Here is a 16,716-nt window from a genome sequence, read left to right as displayed (position 1 = left end):
ATGTTGGACTTCTCAATATCCTGCAGTGGAGTGCCAATTTCGTGCAGTATCCTGACAATTGTGATAGGAAATCTGTCTGTTGAATCTCTGCTCGCTATAGTGTTTGAAATCTAAAATCAACAGAGAAAATGCTGGAACCACAAACAGATCAGGCAGCACCTGTGGAATGAGAGTTTAACCTTTCAAGTTGAATACTGTCCAGCAGACCCAGATCTTTGACCTCAAACAATAGCTCTGTTTCTCTTTCCATAGGTGACACCTGATCTGCTGAGTATTTTTGGTACTTTATCTGTACCAAATACAATTATTCATTTTAAAAGAGGATAAAATTTAACATTAATTACATTTTAATTGAGTTAAATGTAGCTGCTTAAGTGTTTTAAACTTCATTTTTCCCCAAGTTTTAATGATTCAAGTATTAATGATTAATGGGTTTTGAAAGTTGTCCATTCCACAGACTTTGCAAACATAGTTGGCAGCTATTTATAGTCATAGTGTAGATTATTAGTTCAGATTGTGTAAGAGAGTGGCAAGCTATTGCATCCAAAATATTTTGGGCCAATTTTAATGAATAGTTTATAGGTGTGGCTGGTTATTTAAAATGTAATCTATTTCTGAAATTTGCATTTAAATCTGAATCCTTTGTTCAGTAGTGAGAGAATTAATTCAGATGATTAAATAGAACACACACAAAATGCTGGAGGAACTCAGCAGGTCAGGCAGCATCTATGGAAATGAATAAACAGTTAAATGTTTCTGGCCAAGACACTTCATCATGTCTCAGGAATAAAACTAGATTGTTAAAAAATAGTACAGTATATATAATGGTAAACATGAAGCAACAGAATTGTTGTTTAAAAAAACATTTGATTCACTAACAACTTTCAGAGAAGAAAATACAGCGGTTTCTGGTTCATTGGGCCATCAGTTAATCATGGCTTATTCGAGACAACTTCTGAAGTGGAAAAGCTAATTGGCAAAATAGTCAGGATCCCTATGTTTCTGTTGCCGAACAAATTTAAATAGTATCAGTTGCGTGTGTTGGTCTTCAAAAAGCTGTAATTTTTGTCACTGTTAATTGACAAGAAGTAAGCAGTAAGATAATTGAGAACTGTTTTGCTCGCAGTGGTTTGAAGCATTCAGGCTTGCAGATGCAAGAAACGGCTCTTAAGCATTACAGAACAATTAGATTTTAAGTAACATCATTTGCATGTGCTTGTGTTATGTTATCCATTTGGGCCAAAGAACGCCGATTCAAAAAGCAGTGATTTTTGATCATTTTGTTTTTTATTATGTTGACTTCATGCAGGAAGGCAATGAATGCAGTCCGATGTCTGTCTGCACTAATTTTGTTCACTTACAGTCATTCAAAAGAACATGGCTGTGATAAATTCTTCCATTGATAACCATAAGGAGCTAACACACAGTTTTATAACACTGTAGTAGTATTGGTAGTGTTCTAATTTTTTCTGTATTTCATTGAAATGCATAATTTATTACTCAGTTAACCAGTAGTTTCTTTTTTATACGTTCTTAAACTATTTCCTTGAAACTTCAGCTAATTGGGCCAAAATGTCTTGGTCCTGATGTGTGCCAATTAAACGGAATCCACTCTATATACTTCTTACCTGCCCAGGCTAGGTATAACACCAGGGCTATAGAAACATGATTGATACTTAATTAGTCTCGCAAGCCTCTCTGTTCCCAAGTAATTAAGAATGGGCAGGAAATGGTGATTTAATCAGTGGTGCCCATACCCGTGAATAATGAATTTAGTGGATGTTATGGTGGTGTAAGCATTAGACCTACTTCCTCACAGTACCAGCAAACCTAGGTTCAATCCAAGTTCCATCAAGGCATTTCATGTATTCCTCAATTCTTTTTCTTATGCATCCGGAGTTATGCGTGTTGGTTGGTTAGTTAGCAGCTGTAATTTGTCTCTAGTGGGTAGATAAGAGTATAATTTTGGGGGGAGTTGATTGGAATGGGAAGAGCATAAAATAGGTCCTTGATGACTTGTACAGTATTTCATATTGCATTGCACAAATTATTTGCTTTCCTGCTTCTTTGAAGATTGTATGGAAAAGCTGTTGCAGAAATGAAAGTTTGCTTATTTGATTATTCAGCTCATGGTTGATTGCTCATGGCTGTTAGCACTATTGTCTTGTAAGTTGTTGGTTCCTATTGTGTTCTCTGTTATGGAATTGTCCTATGCTTTATGCTTGACACCAAACCACAATTACTTCTGGTTTGTTTCATATACGGGCAGTAAAGTGATTCTGATTCCGATGTGCATTTTGGAGTTGCAGGGTATCTCAGAAGCTAGTCAATTATTTATTTTTCCTGATGTCTGCAATGGTTGTAGGGATTACATTATTTTATAAGAAATTACACCCACTGGATCTCACTGTCAATCTATATTGGTCCCAGCATATTTGGCATTTAGAGTTTGAGCTTAATATTAATTTCTCACTGGGGAAATTAATCCATGGCTGTATTCAGTAGATGCATTGCCCGGCTTCTCCCATTCTCTTTATCAGAAGATGGTCATGTTCTTCAGTTAATGTGTTCCACCTGAAGTTTTGTTCTAAGTATGTAATCTTGATTAGAGGCTTCTTAAGCTTGCTTAATAACAGCATAATTTGTTTTTAAAAAGTGTGAATGTAGGGGCATACTTGTAAAACTTTGATTATGTGGTTAAAGTCATGCACGCAAAACAAAAACAAAGATGTGATTTGAGGAGGAGGAGGATATCTCTTTGTCATGGTCGTATAGGGGTGCAAAGGGGAAAAGTGTTCTCACGACATCAAAATTGTGAACTTAACCAAAAACAAAATGCCAGCACTGGTCCAGTATTTTCTGTCTTTATTTTGGATTTTCAGCATCTGCAGTAGTCTGCATGTGAATCTGTTTCATTTCAAACTTTCAGTGTCAGCAAATGGTATACTGCTGAGTTTTTGAGCTGGTTTATTAGTACTAAGCACTCCCAATTTAAGAATATAGAATTGAGATTAACTTGTGAAAAGTACCTTAAACACACTTCAGAGGCAAGGAATTAATTTGCATTGATTGACCATTTACCTAAGCTATCCTGTTTCACAACTTACTAACACAGCTACCTTTCCAAATTGAGCAAATTTGCTGTACCACAGTTTGTCCCCTCTCCAAGTAATCATTGTAGATTATAAATAGTGAGGGCCTAGGTCTAATCACTGTGGCACCATTCTTTGTATCAATAAAGATCATCTGTCTGAAAAAGATCCATTTATCTCAAACTCCTTTCTGTTAGTTAAGCAGTTCCCCATCTATATGAATATATCATACATTTTTATCTTGTTCACTATCTTTTGTGTGGTACCTTATCAAAATGCCTTCTAGAATTTCAGCTACTTTACACTTACTGATAACCTTTTGTTCCCAATAATTGTTACATCCTAAAAGAATCCTAGCAAAAGTGTTGAATGTCATTTATCTTTAATGAAACTATAATCATAAATTATTTTGATTTTTTACAAATTCACTTGCTGTTACTACTTTTATAGTGGACTCCAGCATTTTCCCATTTACAGATGTTAGGCTAGGTAACTAAAGATTTCCTACTTTCTAGATTTGTAGCTTTACATTTATGTTTCTCTAATCCTTTGGGACCTCTCCAGAATCTGAAGAATATTTATAGATTGCAAACAATGCTTCCATTGTCTTGTTACTACATCTTTTAAGGTGCAAGAAAATAGATCAACTTATTCGCTTTCAATACTAACAAGTGGAGCTTGCAAACTATAGAACCATAGAACGTTACAGCACAGAAACAGGCCTTTTGGCCCTCCTTGGCTGTGCCGAACCATTTTTCTGCCTAGTCCCACTGACCTGCACCTGGGCCATATCCCTCCAAACCCCTCTCATCCATATACCTGTCCAAGTTTTTCTTAAATGTCAAAAGTGAGCCCACATTCACCACTTCATCTGGCAGATCATTCCACACTCCCACCACTTTCTGCGTGAAGAAGCCCCCCCCCCCAATGTTCCCTTTAAACTTTTCCCCCTTTACCCTTAACCCATGACCTCTGGTATTTTTCTCCCCTAGCCTCGGTGGGAAAAAACTAATGGAGATTTTTTTTTTAAACTCACAATAACAAATACTTTCAGTTTGTTCGTTTAAGGGGGTGAACAGAACTGAATTTGATCAATGAAATATAGCCTTTCCTCCATGGTGGTGTCTACACTGCTTACTGCCTCAGGAAAGCAGTCAACATCGTTAAGGACCCCCGTCACCCTGGTTATTCTTTCTTCTTCCCTCTCCTATTGAGCAGAAGATACAAAACCTCAAGAGCACATACCACCAGGCTCAAGGACAGAGTTACCGGACTCTGGAACAGGCATCTTATACCATATATATGAACTCTTGATCTTTTAATCTACCTCATCATATCCCTTGAACTTTATTTTTTTACCTGCACTGTACTTTCTCTGTAACTGGCACTATATTCTGCATTCTGTGTTTTGATTTCCTCTTTGTGCTGCTTTAAAGTACTTGTGCATGAAATGTCTCTGCATGGCGTGCAAGCAAAGGCTTTTTGTTGTATTTCAGACTATGTAACCAGAATAATCCCGTTACCAGTTCAAGATAATTATTTAGAATCTCTGCCATTTCTCTATTTAATTCCCACATCTCATCCTCTAAAGCATTTGTTTTAAGTACTCTCTGGGAGTTCTAAAATGTATTTGCTCTTAGCTCTTATAGTCTGTTTTCCGATTGTCTTCATAATTTTTATGCTTTTTCTTTCAGTTTAAATCTATCCTTAATTTCTTTAACCACTATGGTATCACCATCCCTTTGAAACTTGTTTTGCTATTGATAATATCACTGAGATTTATAAAGTATTTAATTTAATGTCTGGCGTTACTGATCTACTATCTTTGCTCTTTTAACTCATGCATTCCACCTCTTGTCTGGAAGCTACCATCTCACCCTACCCCTTATCCAATGCAGTCATTAATTTTTGGGTCAGAGCCCCTGTCTTATTCACCACCAGTAACATAGAATATAACAGTGCCTTGCATTTTCATCAGTGCTTCCTTTTTGTATGGACTTGATAAAGCACTACGAAAAGGGGTGTCTGCTGTCACCAAATTGTCAATAGCTTTGAATGGATACTTAAATGATAAACCTTTTCCTTCCTTTCCTTTAAATAGCTTTAAGTGTCACTTTATAATGGTGTAAAATATTGTTAAATGTCCGAAAGATTCCAGATTAAGTATTTTGGAGGTATATGCCTCAGCTTTCATCAGGCTGCTGGATTGGGACTTCCTGAATTCTTTTGCATCTTAGTTCTTAAGCTTTGCTCCAAGTGTCCCCCTTGCCTCTGTCAGAAAATTGAGCCTTCTCCAAAATTGAGTACTTAATCTCAATTGCTACCTCAGTCAATTTTTGAGGTGCCATTCGGTGAACCCTCTTTCAAACAGGATGTTAAATCATTTCAGATGTCATGAAAGGTCCGACCTTTACTGCTTCCCTTCTCTTCAAGTAGTACAATCCTGGCCAATGTTTCGCAGTTGAGCAGTATTACTAATAAACATTCCATTTTGTCATTATCCATTTGTGTTTATAATTTCTATATATTACAGCAGGGACTACAGTAAGTTGGATGTAAAATCCCATTGGGATGTTTTGAAGTTGTGAAAGGTGCTACAAACATGGAAGTTGTTCCATTTTAATGCCCTTCTATCCAGTTTGGCTATCTTGCCTTTCAGGCTTTGTTTTCTATTCTGGTTCTCATTTCTTTTCCAGACCTTCAAGACACCTGTTTTCTTTTCAGAATTCTGGAAACTTGAGATTCAGAATTGCCATGCTTTTGTATTGCTAGCTTTTGAAGTTTCAATTCCTGCAGGCTGTTCAAATATCCACTTGCTTGCATCGTGACAAGTCATGATGGTTTTTGTTTGAACCATCTGGAAAATTAACTTCCATTTCTCCATCACCCACAACATGCATCTTAAGTCCATTTATCACTGAACTAAATTAAGATTGTGAAGTGAAAATCTTGGATTCAAAGATGATATACTGCTGAAGCAAGATTGCTTCATGCCAAACTTACATAAGTATAAATTGCAATAAAATAATCTTTTCACAATTAAAAGTTTATAGGGTGCAGGCATTACCAGCCGCCTGGCATTTATTAACTACCTTAGATTGCTCCTAAGGCAGTGATCATGAGTTAGTTACCACCTTGAACTGCTTCAATTCTAGGAAAGAAATTTTAAAGATTAATTTATTTTAACAAGAATAGAGTTAGGAAACCCTTTGAGCTTGCCTCATATCACAATCCAACTTTCCCCAAATCCATTTTCCTGGCACCTGTGGCATGGTGGTGCAGCGTTAAGGATCTGGATTTGATCTTGATATCAGATGCTTTCTCTGGAGTGTTTGCACATTCTCTTCACTCTGCACGGGTTTTGCTTGTTGCACTGGTTTCCTTCCACTGCCATAGAGTACAGGCTGTTCCCGTAAGAAGGAAGGATGATGATGGCGAGGTAAGGTAGTCAAGAAGGAAGAAAGAAAGAAACAGTGTAAAGACTTAGGAAGGTAAAATCAAGCAAGACACTTGAAGACCAAGAAGGGAATTAGGAAGCCGAGGATGAGCCATGAAAAGTTGTTGGTAAATTGGATTAAAGGAAATCCCAAGACATGCTGTACAAAAAAGCAAGAGCAAGAAAATGAGTCAGGGGCAGGTAGGACCACTCAGGGATAACGGAGGGAACATATGCTTGGAGGTGGAAGATGTGGGTGAGGACTTAGAAGTGTACTTTGCATAAGTATTTACCAAAGAAAAGGACATTGAGGACAGGAAGGGGAATGTGAATGTGCTTTGGCTTTTTGACACAAAGAGGTAATGTTGGGTCACCTAAAGACCATTAAGGTGGATAAATGCCCAGATTGCTGTTGCTGGACCTTGACTAATTTTATTTTATGTCTTGTCCAGCCACAGGAGAGGTCCCAGAGTACTGGTGAGTCGCTAATGTTGTTCCTTTATTCAAAAAGCAAAATGAAGAAAATTCTGGAAACTATAGACTGATTAGTGGTAGGGGAGTTAATGGAGAGGATGCTTGGGGATAGTATTTAAGAGCAATTGCTAACCCATGGCCTGATTAGGGACAGCATGGCTTTTTGCAGGGCAGCTCATGATTTACAAACTGGACTGAGCTTTTCAAAGAGCTGATGAAGGTAGAGCTGTGAATGTTGTCTGCGTGAATTTTACTAAGGTGTTTGACAGGGTCTGTCATGGGAGGCTGATCCAAAAGATTAAGATGCATGGGATGCATGATGAATTGGCTTGCCCAAAAAAGAGGGTAGTGGCTAATGGGACTTCTAGCTGAAGTTCTGTGACTAATGGTACTGTGCTGGGATCTGTACCGGGACATTTGCTGTTTGTGATTTGTATAAATTACCTGGATGAAAGCACAGATGGCTGGGTTGGTGAATTTGCAGATGATAGCAGGTTAGTGATGATGTGGATAGCATAGAAGATTGGCTAAGAACACAGCTGGCTATAGATCGGTTACAGGTATAGGTGGAGGAATGGCAGATGAAACCAAATGGAAAGTGCTGTACTTTGGAAAATTAAATGCAAAGAGACAGTGTTGATGCACAGAGGGATCTCAGCATCCCTGAAGCAATTAATAGGGTGGTAAAGAAGACATATGACATACTTGTCTTTATTAGTCGAAGAAATGAGTTAGAGTTGGAAAGTTATGTTGCATCTTTATGAAACTTCAGTGAGACTTCTGAAGTATTGTATTCAATTCTGCTCACCTCATAGGAAAGATGTAGGGGCTTTGGAAAGGCTGCAGAAGAACTTTATCAGGGTCCAGCCTGGATCAGAGGGCATGATTGATAAGGGGAGGTTGGACAAAATCTGGTTGCATCTTTTGGAGTGGCAGAGGTTGAAGAGCGCTCTGTTAGAGGCTTACAAGTTTATAATTGGTGTAGACAGCTAGTATCGTTTTCCCAGGATTGAAAGGTCTAATACCAGAGGGTGTGCATTTAAAATGAGAGTGTATAAGTTCAAAGGAGGTGTAAGGGACAAGGTTTTCACATGGAGAGTTGTGGGTTTCTGCAATGCGTTTCTTGGTTGGTGGTGGAGGCAAATATGATGGAAGCTTTCAGCAGACTCTTGGATAGGCATATGAATGTGCACAAAATAGAAGGACATGGAAATTTTGTAGGTAGGAGTGATTAGTTGGCCATTTGATTCCTAATTTAATTAGTTCTGCGCTACATTATGAGCTAAATGGCCTGCTTCCTGTCCTGTAATGTTCTATATTAGCAAGTGCATGTTATCCCTTAATGTAGTCATGTGTCAAAAGAGTCAAATGAGAGTTGATGGGCAAGTGAGGGTGAGTAAACCAGGACTACACTGAAATGGGACTTGTCAGAGAGCAAGCATGGTCTCAGCAGGACAATTGGCCACCCCCATGTCAGAATAACATAAGTTACCTCCAGCCCTGACCCAAAGTCCTTGATTTCCTTCATGGTTAAGTATTTCAATCTGTTGAACATATTTAAGGTGTAAGCCTCCAGAGTCTGATTATTTTTCAGATCTGGACGTCACTAGCAGGGCTGTCATTTATTGCCCAACTCAGTTGCCCTTGAGAAGGTGATGGTGAACTGTAGCCATTAACCACTGTACCGCTTTGGGTGAAAATATAGAGTTATAGAAAACCTACAGCAAAATATAGGCCCTTCTGCACACAAGGCTGCGTTTTTTAAAAAAAACAAAAAAAAACTTACCCTTGACATCTCCTCTGTACCTATTTCCAAGCACCTTAAAACTGTGCCCTCTCATGCTAACCATTTCAGTCCTGGGAAAAAGCCTCTGACTATCCACATGATCAATGCCTCTCATCATCTTATACACCTCTATTAGGTCGCCTCTCATCATCTTATACACCTCTATCACGTCAACTCATCCTCCATCACTCCAAGGAGAAAAGGCCGAGTTAATTAACCTATTCTGATAAGGCATGCTCCCCAATCCAGGCAACATCCTTGTAAATCTTCTCTGCACCCTATCTATGGTTTCCACATCCTTCCTGGAGTGATGCGACTAGAACTGAGCACAGTACTCCAAGTGGGGTCTGACTAGGGTCCTATATCTGCAGCATTACCTCTCTGCTCCTAAACTCAGTCCCACAATTGATGAAGGCCAATGCAATGTATGCCTTCTTAACCACAGAGTCAGCCTGCTCAGCAGCTTTGAGTGTCCTATGGACTCGGACCCCAAGATCCCTCTGATTCTCCACACTGCCAAGAGACTTAACATTAATACTATATTCTGCCATCATATTTGACCTACCAAAATGAACCACCTCACATTTATCTGGGTTGAACTCCATCTGCTACTTCTCAGCCAAGTTTTATATCCTATCAGTGTCGTGCTGTAACCTCTGACAGCCCTCCATGCTATCTACAACACCTCCAACATTTCTGTCATCAGCAAATTTACTAAGCCATCCCTCCACTTCCTCATCCAGGTCATTTATAAAAATCATGAAGAGTAGGGGTCCCAGAACAGGTCCCTGAGGCACACCACTGGTCACCGACCTCCATGCAGAACATGATCTGACTACAACTACTCTTTGTCTTCTGTGAGCAAGCCAGTTCTGGATCCATGAAGCAATGTTGCCTTGCATCCCATGCCTCCTTACTTTCTCAGTAAGGCTTGCATGGGGTACCTTGTCAAATGCCTTGCTGAAATCCATATACACTACATCTACTGCTCCTCCTTCATCAATGTGTTAAGCCACATTGTCAAAAAAATCAATCAGGCTCGTAAGGCATGACCTGCCTTTGACAAAGCCATGCTGACTATTCCTAATCATGTTATCCCTCTCCAAATGTTCATAAATCCTGCCTCTCAGGATCTTCTCCGTCAGCTTACCAAACACTGAAGTAAGACTCACTGGTCGATAATTTCCTAGGCTATCTCTACTCCCCATCTTGAATAAGGGAACAACATCCACAAACATCAAATCCTCCGGAACCTCATTGATGGTGCAAAGATCATTGCCAGAGGCTCAGCTATCTCCTCACTTGCCTCCCACAGTAGCTTGGGGTACGTCTCATCTGGTGCCAGTGACATATCCAACTTGATGCTTTCCAAAAGCTCCAGCACATCCTCTTTCTTAATATCTACATGCTTAAGCTTTTCAGTCCACTAAGTCATCCCTGTAATCGTCAAGATCCTTTTCCGTAGCGAATACAGAAGCAAAGTATTCATTAAGTACCTCGGTTATCTCGAACGGTTCCATACACACTTTTACACTGTCACACTTGATTGGTCTTATTCTTTCACGTCTTATCCTTTGTTCTTCACATACTTGTAGAATGCCTTAGGGTTTTCCCTAATCCTGTCTGCCAGGGCCTTCTCATGGCCCCTTCTGGCTCTCCTAATTTCATTCTTAAGCCTCTTCCTGCTAGCCTTATAATCTTCTAGATCTCTATCATACCTAGTTTTTTTTTAACCTTTCGTAAGCTCTTCTTTTCTTGACTAAATTTACAACAGCCTTTGTACACCACGGTTCCTGTACCCTACCATCCTTTCCCTGTCCCATTGGAACATACCTATGCAGAACCCACACAAATATCCCCTGAACATTTGCCACATTCCTTCCGTACATTTCCCTGAGAACAACTGTTTCCAATTTAAGCTTCCACTTTCCTGCCTGATAGCCTTATATTTCCCCTTACTCCAATTAAACACTTTCCTAACTTGTTTGTTCCTATCCCTCTCCAATGCTATGGTAAAGGAGATACAATTGTGATCGCTATCTCCAAAATGCTCTCCCACTGCGAGACCTGACACCTGACCAGGTTCATTTCCCAATACCAGATCAAGTATAGCCTCTCCTCTTGTAGGCTTATCTACATATTGCGTCAAGAAACCGTTTTGAACACATCTAACAAACTCCACCCCATCCAAATCCTTCACTCCGGTGACATGCCAATCAATATTTGGGAAATTAAAATCTTCCACCACAACAACCATGTTATTACTCCTTTCCGGAATCTGCCTCCCTATCTGCTCCTCGATGTCCCCATTACTATTGGGTGGTCTATTAAAAAAAAAACACCCAGTAGGGTTATTGACCCCTTCCTGTTCCTAACCTCCACCCACAGAGACTCTGTAGACATTCCCTCCATGTCTTCCTCCTTTTCTACAGGCATGACACTATCTCTGATCAACAGTGCCACGCCCCCACCTCTTTTGCCTCCCTCCCTGTCCTTTCTGAAACATCTAAAGCCTGGCACTTGAAGTAACCATTCTTGCCCCTGAGCCATCCAAGTCTCTGTAATGGACACAATGTCATAGCTCCAAGTACTGATCCACGCTCTGAGCTCTTCCACTTTGTTCATAATACTCCTTGCATTAAAATGGACACATCTCAAACCATCACAATTCTATTAGGTTTTAATCATAGGGAGATAGAGCCCTTCAGGCTACTGAGCCTCAACTGAGAATCAGGCAGCCATTTACACTAATCCTATGTTAATCCCATTTTTTGTACAGAATCAGAATCTGGTTTTATTATCATTGACATATGTTGTCACATTTGTAGATCTGAGGTAGCAGTACAGTGTAATAGATAAAATACACTATAAATTACAATAAGAAATATATATATTGAATAGGTAAATTAAACTGAGCAAAAATAGTGAGGTAGTCTGCATGGGTTCATTGTCTGTTCAGAACTCTGGTTTGTTTGTTTATTTATTTGTTTATTGATTTTCTGCACAGAATACAGGTGTCCCCGCCTTGACAAAGGTAGAGCGTTCCTGTGAAAACTTTCTTAAGCCGAAATGGCGTAAAGCGAAAAACCATTAATTTATATGAGAACAATTTTCGTAAAAGTAAAAATCCTCTGTAATGCGTAAACAGGTTACTAATGTAGGTCTTTTGTAAAAGTGAAGTGGTGTAAAGCGAACATTCGTAAAGTGGGGGACATCTGTAGATGCTTCTGGGCAGTTGAGCCACACTGTCCAGCAACCTCCCACTTAACCCTCGTCGAACCAGGGACAATTTACAATGACCCAACTGGTACGTCTTTGGACTGTGGAGGGAAACTGAAGCACCCAGAGGAAACCCACGCAGTCACAGAGAGAATATACAAACTCCTTACAGACTGCGCAGGAATTGAACTTGGGTGGTTGGAAATGTAAAGCGTTGTGCTAAGAACTATTCTACTGTGCCACCTCCTGGTGGTGGAAGGGAAGAGACTGTTCCTAAAACAGTGAGTGAGTGTCTTCAGGCTCCTGTACCTCCTGTCTAGTAATGAGAAGGGGATATGTTCTGGGTGGTGGGCATCCCCAATGATGGATGCTGCTTTTTTGAAGCACCACCTTTTGAAGGTATCCTCAGGTTAGATTGTGCCTCTGATGGAACTAGCTAAGTCTACATCCCTCTGCAACCTCTTACAATACTATACATTAGAACCTCCATAGCGGGTTGTGATGCAACCAGTCAGAGGGTTCTCTTTCTTCTGTTGAAATATGCAATAGTCTTTAGTGACATACCAAATCTCAAAATGAAATTTAGTGGCTGGCATGCCTTCTTAATAACTGCATGAATATGTTGCGCCAAGGATAGATCTTAGGAGATGTTGACACCCAGAACCTGAGACTGCTCACACTTTCTTCTGCTGACCCCTTTATGAGGACTGGTATATGTTCCCTTGAATTCCCCTTCCTGAAGCCCACAATCAATTCCTTGGTCTTTTTCATGTTGAGTGCAAGTTTGTTATTCTCTCACTTTCTCATGAGCTACCGCAGCTTACATCCTAGGGATAATCTCTGGGATGTGGGAGGAAACTGGATCTCTCAGATGAAACCCACGTGGAAACAGGTGCAAATTCAACACTAGCAGCACCAGAGGTCAGCATCGAACCAGGGTCACTAAGGACAAAGGACTTCAGTGGCAGAGTGCAGCTGGAAAATAAATGGCGGCGCTTATTGTAACTTCTGCATTTGAAGAGGTGTGTGAAATGTTGGCGTTTATGAGTGAACTAAGCAGATCCCAGCAAATTCCAATGTCTCACATCACATGATATTCATTTTTTTTCCTGATAGTAGGCCTTCAATCTCACATTTCTAATTTTGCTCCAATCATCAACTGCAGCTGTCACCTTGCACTGATCCTGCGAGTGGGAGTTCCTCTCGTAATAATATCTTGATCTTTGACCCAGGAGCTTAAGTCTTTTTTTTGTGTTTTCACAAGCGTTTGTTCAAATTCGCAAGGATTTGTTTTTTTTTTCTTTCTCTGTTGAAAGATTATAAATCTGTATAAACTCCAGGAGGATTTTCTGCTCACACATTGCAACCAAACTGAAAGTAGTTGTGGAGATTTTAGTTTAAGTGTCAAAGACACAATGTCCTAAACTCCTTTGCCATATGCCTCAGGTAGGGAATTTAGAACTGGATCTGGTGCTGTGTTCCCTACCTCAGGCTAAACAAAGGAAGCAAAATGGTGAAGTCAGCAGACTGGTAATTTACTTCAAAATCTAGCACTTCTTTGGGAAGCAGCAGCATTGGAGATTGTCAGTATGAGATGATACTTGTCACGATTTTCTCTCCTTTTAATTTGAAAAATGTTTTTTTTCTTGAAATATTATTGCTGACTTTTGTAGTTTCTTTTAATAACCGCCTTCATAGAGCTATTTCAGAAGGTATAGATAACTTGAATGTTCTGGATTGAAGACTAGATCAGAGTGACAGACTGCTTGCTCTGAAGAGTATTGCTTTGAATTAATGAGTTTTTAACTCTCGACTGCCTTTTCTAGTTTTTTATTTCTCTGGTGCCAGCCCCCAAAGTAAAAAATACTTTATTTGTCTTTATACCCAGATCCATTGGCATTTGAACACAACCTCTGAATTATTTATATGATGCTCTTGTCAGTGCACCTCGGTACTCTGAAGTTTGCCAGGTGTAGCTTGAATAGGCAAAATACTTATTTCTCAAATACAAGATCAGTACTTCTACCCTTTCCATTCTGTACGTCATGGAGCATTTGCGAGAGTTGATAAATTTTGAAGTTGGGCTGGTAGCAGTTATTCACATTATCATGATATTCACATTAGTAAGATATAGAGTTAATTTACATTTTTAGTTTTAAATGCATCCAAAGCTCTCTATCTGTGCTTACCGCAAACTTGCTAATCTTGTTGCAATTTTTGTAAGTAGTGAATTTCAGGATTTTCACTTGGCTGGATGAATCTATAAGAATATCAAATCCATTCTGTTAGTTTTAGATGATAAATTTAGTTAGTTAGATGATAAATTTGTCCATGATGTTGCAAGTTTGTTTTTGTTTATAAGGCAGGGAGATGATCTTGGACTAAGCTTAGTGTGTTATTCCAATGTATCACACAGGTCAAAACATGCCGATATTGCCTTTTGGGCAGTTACCCTAATATCATCATCAGTAATTCAATATTTTAAAAAAACATACCTGCTAGCGCACTTTGCAATTTGTTAAAGGTGCTACAGAAGTAGAAATTGTTGCTGTGGAGTTGTACTTAATGGAAGAGAGCCCTTTCTCACACGTTGGACTGCTTTTTCCTGAATGGTGTTGAGTAATAGCAGTGAACTTGCAGTACTCCAATCAGATGTCTCTATATGCATATTTCTGTTGCCAATTGTGGATAATTATTCCACTGCATTCCTACTGAACCCAGTAAGTTTAAAGGGAATGTAGGAAGTAGGGCATCTGCAAGTTGCCTGGGGGCACAAGAACCTAGATCCCGGTGAATTGGAATTGAGGCACTGGCAAGTGAGAAGGTGAGTGCAGGAGCCAAGGTCCCAAAAAGTCTGAAAGGAACATTGGAACGTTAAAAGGCAGCATGGCAAATATTAGCTGATGGGCCAGATACAAAGTCATCGGGATTTCCATGAGTCTGATAGCATATTATTGGAATGTACCATGTTTCTACGTGTGAGATTGAACACAACCACACACAGCACCTTGAACATGATGTCAGCTGGTAGGAAGGAATACTTTATTTACAGCAGTGGTGCGTAGTTTCAATTAACAAAGTAATGTGATCAGAAAAATGTAGACTACCTCAATTCAAAATACAGTGGATTCCATTTAATTGGGACACATCGGGGCCAGTACATTTTAGCCCAATTAAGCAGGTGTCCCAATTAGCTGAAGTTTCATGGAATTTGTTTACAAGGTTTAAAACAAGAGCAAGCTCAATAACAAATTTGTACTTGTATGATATACAGAACAAATTGGAACACTACCAATGCTACTACAGTACTACAAAACTGTGTATTAGTTCCTTCTACTTATTGATGGAGTAATTCATCCACATCATGTTCTTGTGACTATAAATGAACAAAATCAGTGCAGATACCTAGTGCTGATAATGGACTGACTTCATACAATGCTGTCGATGATTGCACCCCCCCCCCCCCAAATCTTCACTTTAGTTGTAACATTCAAGTTGATTGTCAATACCTTAATTCTTCATAGTTCAACTTATTGTTGAAGTAGTGAAATCATTTCATTTCCATTCCTGGCCATTATGGTATCACCAAGCGTGAATTTTTGAAACCACATTGAACAAAACAGTTCTGAATTGTCTTACTGCTTATTTCTTGCCAACTATCAATGACAAAAATTGTTGCTTTTTGAAGACAAACATACACAACTGACGCTGTTTTAAAAACTGTTTGCTCAAAGGGTGATGATTGTCTTTTGGTCGTGTAAGTGTATATGACAGACACTAGTTGAAAACAGATTGGCAATAGTTTCCTATCCTATTTAAATGGTACTGTGTCTCAAATAAACATAAGGGAATAAGACCATAAGAGCCAGGAACAGAATTAGGCCTTTTGGCCCATTGAGTCTGCTCAATTTTATCATGGCGGACCCATTTTTCCTCTAAGCCCTAGTCTCCTGCCTTCTCCCTGTATCCCTTCATGCCCTGATTAATCAAGAATCTATCAATCTCTGCCTTAAATACTTCCAGTGACTTGCCTCCACAGCTGCATCTGGCAACAAGTTCCTCAGATCACTGGCTACTTTCTTGATTAGTTTTTATTCTTAAAGAGTTATCGCAAATATGCTGCTGCTCTGAGTAACTGATGGCCCAATTAACTGGAGTCTGCTGTATTGGCACATAGTCATAAATCAACCCATGTAGAAAAAGGACAACCAGAAATTAAAGACTTAAAACAAATTATAGAAGGTGTACAGTCAACTGATTGAACTTACAATAGTTTGGAATATAAATCGGTTTGTTATGGCAATGCAGTGATGTAAGAACTGGAGGATATTGAGAAAACTATTTTCCTTACTGTTAACCTTTGGCATACTTTTTCCACCTTTGGTGAAGTGAAAGGCCAATAGCAGTGATTTATACAGGAATAATATTAAATCTGTGTTTTTGATGTTAGAACTGTGCTCTGACACTCTCATTTTCATATTTACTGGTTGTAATAACAGCATCATAAAAATTGTGTAAGACGATGTGGATACAGACGGTTTAATTAGAACTCTGCAATGCGACATTTGTTGGCAAGTGTCATACTTGACTGGCAGATATTAAACTGGGATGTGTGCTGTCTTCTGCATTTTTGAAGCAAGTGCTGCAGAAGTGGAGTGTAAATCCTTAGCCCTGAATCTACACCAGTTAATCTTAATCACTTTAACAAG

General features: G+C 39.3%; 1 protein-coding gene across 2 annotated transcripts in view; it reads left to right on the top strand.

Annotated features, from left to right (window-relative positions):
• The window catches only part of srbd1 (S1 RNA binding domain 1), a 293,464-nt gene that overhangs the window by 162,620 nt on the left and 114,128 nt on the right, over positions 1–16,716 (top strand). The gene's annotated exons all lie outside the window — the stretch shown is intronic.

The sequence above is a fragment of the Hemitrygon akajei genome, chromosome 7 (assembly GCF_048418815.1).
Source record: "Hemitrygon akajei chromosome 7, sHemAka1.3, whole genome shotgun sequence".
In the NCBI taxonomy this organism is placed as follows: Eukaryota; Metazoa; Chordata; class Chondrichthyes; order Myliobatiformes; family Dasyatidae; genus Hemitrygon; species Hemitrygon akajei.
Note: the sequence above shows the minus strand (reverse complement) of the source record. Positions and strands in the feature narration are given on the sequence as shown.